The 5,342-nt window shown below is 45.2% G+C and overlaps 1 long non-coding RNA gene across 2 annotated transcripts; it reads left to right on the top strand.

Moving 5' to 3' along the window:
- The first annotated feature begins 4,019 nt into the window (after positions 1–4,019).
- On the top strand, positions 4,020–4,864 carry LOC134157103 (uncharacterized). 2 transcript variants are annotated; one of them, XR_009962180.1, is made up of 2 exons: positions 4,020–4,287; positions 4,662–4,864. It is a non-coding gene; the product is annotated as an uncharacterized LOC134157103 (long non-coding RNA). The 2 variants fall into 2 exon arrangements; XR_009962181.1 differs by lacking the exon at positions 4,020–4,287 and adding an exon at positions 4,318–4,369.
- The last annotated feature ends 478 nt before the right edge of the window (positions 4,865–5,342 follow it).

The following is a 5,342-nucleotide window of genomic DNA, read 5'->3' on the forward strand; positions in this document are numbered from 1 at the left end:
CCCAGAGCGTTGGCCAGGTGCCCCAGCCTGCCCAAGTGGGAAGCTCTTAAACACCTGCACCCTCATGGTTTCCTGCCTCTTTCTGACAAACAGTCACCATGAACATACACATGTGCACTCTGCAAAATGCACTGTGACAAAATCACACTGTGTTATGTCTCTGTCATGAGAGGGAATCAACTCTCGGCGAGGTTCCCATCCATTACACGCTCACAGCCAAATCCAAGTAGAGAAGCTGTATGGACGTAGAGATGGAGATGCAAATGGAGATTAAAAAAAATAGTATGAAAGAATATTTTCACAAAATAATGGAAAACCACAAAAATTGTCCTCCTGATGTAGACACTCAAGTTTTCTACTGCAATTGAAAATAATCTGAACACAAAAAAACTCCCTTGGAGCCAAGACTACCCATTTTCTAAGAGCCTTCTGAGCTTTCATAATGGCACAAACAATCCTGACTTCCACAGGAGAAACTCAAACGTAAGCTTCTGTTTAGCTGGACGTTTGTGATGGATGATCTGTGGGAGTATGGGCCTTGAATAGCCCATGAGGGAGGGCATCTCTGCTTTTATAACAGGGACACAGGGCTATGACTTCAGTTTTCCAGAGAAAAAGAATGTTGTGCTTTGATTTGATTAACCCTACTGTGACTGATGGAAGAAGCCTCAGCATCTGTGTTTCAAGCAGCTTGCTTGCACAAGTCACACAGTGTTTATGGTGAAGATTTCCTGTGCCACAGGCCTGACAAATTACTTTGCCCTTTTAAGCAGAGAAAGAATGCATTTCACATGGTATCTGCAAACTGTCAACAACACTAATAAGAAGAGGACTTGATCTTACAAAGTGCTGTGCTTATTCAGCCCTGCAGATAGAAGAGATCCTTCAAGTCTGTGCCGTGGGCTTCAGGTGCTAGTTAGGCCATAGTGCCTGTCCATCACAAATCCATGGATCCTGCTGACAATTCATTTTAAACTATGGTACAGCTCCCTCAGCAGATGCAGCATCAATACCTCCAGATGTTTCTATAGACTAGTGCCAGTTTGCTTAGCCACTGCACTCACACAAAGCAGCAAGTCCAGTGTCTGCAAGGAAAATGATTCTTATCCCCATGAGGGTGCCCATGCACGGTCACTGTGTCTCACAAGCCAGATTCCACCAGAGCTGAGAATCATGAGTCTGCTGTTTTGATGGTTGCCACCAAATAGTTCAGGACTGCCTTTGCACCTGCATCAGGCTGCCAGAAAACACCCAGTCTGCGGCAGTGCCTAGAATCTACCAGTTGTGGACATGCAGTATCAGTTCACTCCTTCTCACACCCTTTCCCCTGACTGCAAGGGTGAAGGACAGCCTCTACCTGGGCCAATACCCTTGGGTAAGGAGCATTCTGGAGGGCAGATTTTGTCTAGTTAGGCCCACCAGCACTTCTGGATCACTAATGCGGCGCTTGAGCCTTTTGGGCATCTCCCCACTGCCCCAGTCCTGCCAGCCCATCTGTGCCAAGCACTTACAATCAACTGAGAGAAGCAGAGTAATGAGGACGTATTTAAGAAACTTAAAATGCAGTAATATTAAGGCTGTAAATGACAGAATCACAGAATACCTCCCTACTGAACACAAGTACACATGTCCTGTCTTTCACACAACTGACTCCTTTGCTCTTCAAGATGCCTTCCTCAGCTTACACGGTTTACCTTTAATGCTTATTTCTAGTCAAGGTGATTTGAATCCTACTAACCCTTAAAGCTCTCACAATGCAATTAGAGCAACCCAAGCTGGATCAAACTATTTTTACAGAAGTCACCTGTTAGAAACATGCATGCATGGAGGTAAATTGCTCCTTTGTTAGATTTATTCTCAATTACCTTTATGCAGATGTTGGTTTGGGGCTGCACCTGTGGAGCTATTGGTGACTCCCATCCAATGCAAGCGGGTGTAGTCACTGGCAGCAGATGTCTGCATTCAAGACGTGGTGCCATCTGAGGAAAAAGCCACATCACATCATGTCATTAAGGCTCTCAAGAGGTTTTCAGTATTTTCCTGGTTAGAGTCTGAAGCAGCAAAGTCACTAGAAACATTGAAGCTGATAGCCACAGCTGCTGGTACCGATCCTTACAGCTCAAAGGCTATTGAGAAAACAGGAAGACAACTGGAAAGAGTGACGTTACTGACAACTAAAACTAGGCCAGAAAGGTACTAAGTTAGTTTTCAGTAACATTAAAAAGCCAGAGAGAAGACAGTTACAGGCACCACTGTAAAAATGTGGTGCTCTTACATATATGCCCACGCCTGCCACTGTTCTAAGTTTGAGGCATGATTCTATAGCTATGACTCAAGCAGTAGTTACTAACTAACCGCACTAGTTAGCACTGGAACAAGATGCATGCGCAGGTCCTGAAGATGCTGTGGTTGTTGTTGCAGCATGAAGAGGAACCTGAATTTGGTCAGGTTTCCTGACACTGCGAAGAAAACACAATTTACTTTTCCAGTAAGGCCAGGTAGAATGGGGCTTGGAGTAAGCTCCTCTAGTGGAAGGTGTCCCTGCCCGTGGCAGGGGGCTGGAACTGGATGAGCTTTATGGTCCCTTGCAAGCCAAAGCAGGCTGGGATTCTATGATTTTACGATAATGAACCAAACCAATACAGGCACGGTCAGAAAGTGAACCAGTGTGAAACACCCCTGTGACTACACAGCACAACGCAGAGCCAGCACAGACCCTGCACCACAGAACAGCCAGGGCAGTCTCACCAGCCCATCTCGGGCCCCTCTGTGGCAAAGCAACACCTGAGCTGCCTGGGGGGACTTGGTGCACCCTTCCATAGGGGCAGCAGCCCCTCCAACCTAAGAAGTTAGTAGTGCAACAACTGTCATGTATCCAGGCAGTTCCAGCAAGGCAACTGCATTTCCAGCTACTGAAAGACCAGCCCCCATCCCCATTCCCACCTTTTGGCACTTGAGAGGTCACTTTGGTAAACCAGATGACACCCAACAGCCATTTTTCTGGTTTTCAATTGTTCTTATTTCCTCACTATTACTTTTTATGTGAGCAGCTTTTCTTTAATGAAACGGAAGCGTTTGTGTATCTTAAAAGTATATTTCTGACATTCAAATTCCATATCTCTAGGTTTCAGTCGTGTGGTAAGCAGCCCTGTTTGCCAACCGTATAAAGTTAAACACCTGCATAGGACATGAGTCCTTATATATGCAAACAGGTTACATAGTACTGGAGTGCAGTGTTGAATGATCTAATGAGACATCAAGCAGAATGATGTGATTTGTATGAAGCTGCTAAATTTCAGAGCCTGTGGACACAGGATTCAGTGCTTATCATTGTGGTGTTGATTTTTCTTCCCGGACAGGCTTTTAGCACAACCAAGGTGACTGAACTGTGTGCAGGTGCTCAGCGTACTTTTGCTTTTTATGGAGGAGAAAGCGCGTACCTGAGTACCTCTTCATCTTCCAGGTAGCCGATGCCTTTGTCTTTCTCTGGCTGGTGAACTTTGCAGTTGCACTGGGTCCATGGACCCTTGCTGGTGCCTTTGCCTCTTGTTCCTGGGCCTCTGGCAAACCAGCTGATGTTCCACTATGGCCACTCTTCATTGGAACAAGCAATGCGGTGAGACTGTGGGGCTGGACGTGAGCCCTGTCACATATCCAGCAAGTGCAGGTTTTACATGTAGGGAAGCCATTCTGCAGATGCTGCAGCCCCCCGACCCGACTGCCGCCCCCGCAGCACGCGCACACACACGTGCGCACCTATGGTCTGAGGTGTCATGAGCCCAGAGGGCTGAAAAGCATTTCTCTTAGACTGTATGATTTATAATGGTAAGAGAGATATATAAGCATTTCTATTATTATTATGGATAATTTTAATTATGTATATTTTTCTGTATTATATATATATATATATTCTATAATTATATAACCTTCCTTACGTGTTCATGTGAAACTTTGAGCCTTGAGACTTTTGTTTGCATTTCATGATTTTGATGAGGGCACATTTCATTAAGGAGCCAACCCAAACCAGACTGGGATTCTGAGATTCTGTGATTTTGTTCCATACCTTTAGCACTGGATGTAATTCTTAAATAATGGGCAAAATGAACCACAGATTCCTTCAAGTGCCAGTTATGTTAGTAGGGGTAAGACTGGAAAAGTAAATTGTGTTTTCTTCACCAGTGTCAGGAAACATGACCAAATTCAGGTTCCTCTTCATGCTGCAACAACAACCACCGCATCTTCAGGACCTGCGCATGCATCTTGTTCCAGTGCTAACTAGTGCAGTTAGTTAGTAACTACTGCTTGTGTCATAGCTACAGGAGATCCATCATGCCTCAAACCTTAAATGGTGGCAGGTGTGGGCATATATGTAAGAGCACCAAGTTTTTACAGTGATGCCTCTATCTTCTCTCTGGCTTTTTAATTTTACTGAGAACTAACTTAGTACCTTTCTGGCCTAGTTTTAGTTGTCAGTAAAGTCACTCTTTCCAGTTGTCTTCCTATTTTCTCAGGAGCCTTTGATCTGTGAGGATCCGTCCCAGCAGCTGTGGCTATCAGCTTCAATGTTTCTGGTGACTTTGCTGCTACAGACTCTAACCAGGAAAACACTGAAAACCTCTTGATAGCCTTCATGACATGATGTGATGTGGCTTGTTCTTCAGATGGCACCATGTCTTGAATGCAGACATCTGCTGCCAGTGACTACACCCACTTGCATTGGATGGGAGTCACCAATAGCTCCACAGGTGCAGCCCCAAACCAACATCTGCATAAAGGGAATTGAGAATAAATCTAACAAAAGAGCAATTTACCTCCTGGCATGCATGTTTCTAACAGGTGACTTCTGTAAAAATAGTTTGATCCAGCTTGGGTTTCTCTAATTGCATTGTGAGAGCTTTAAGGGTTAATAGGATTCAAACCACCTTGAATAGAAATAAGCATTAAAGGTAAACCATGTAAGCTGAGGAAGGCATCTTGAAGAGCACAGGAGGCAGTTGTGTGAAAGACAGGACACGTGCACTTGTGTTCAGTAGGGAGGTATTCTGTGATTCTGTCATTTATGGCCTTAGTAGTACTGAGCATTTCATTAAATACGTCCTCATTACTCTGCTTCCCTCAGTTGATTGTAAGTCCTTAGCACAGATGGGCTGGCAGGACTGGGGCAGTGGGGAGATGCCCAAAAGGCTCAAGCGCCGCAGTAGTCAGTGATCCAGAAGTGCTGGTGGGCTTAACTAGACAAAATCTACCCTCCAGAATGCTCCTTACCCAAGGGTATTGGGACCCAGGTAGAGGCTGTCCTTCACCCTTGCAGTCAGGGGAAAGGGTGTGAGAAGCAGTGAACT

The sequence above is a fragment of the Pezoporus occidentalis genome, unplaced genomic scaffold (assembly GCF_034315485.1).
Source record: "Pezoporus occidentalis ecotype Australia unplaced genomic scaffold, CSIRO_AGI_Poc_V1 ctg920, whole genome shotgun sequence".
NCBI lineage: Eukaryota > Metazoa > Chordata > Aves > Psittaciformes > Psittacidae > Pezoporus > Pezoporus occidentalis.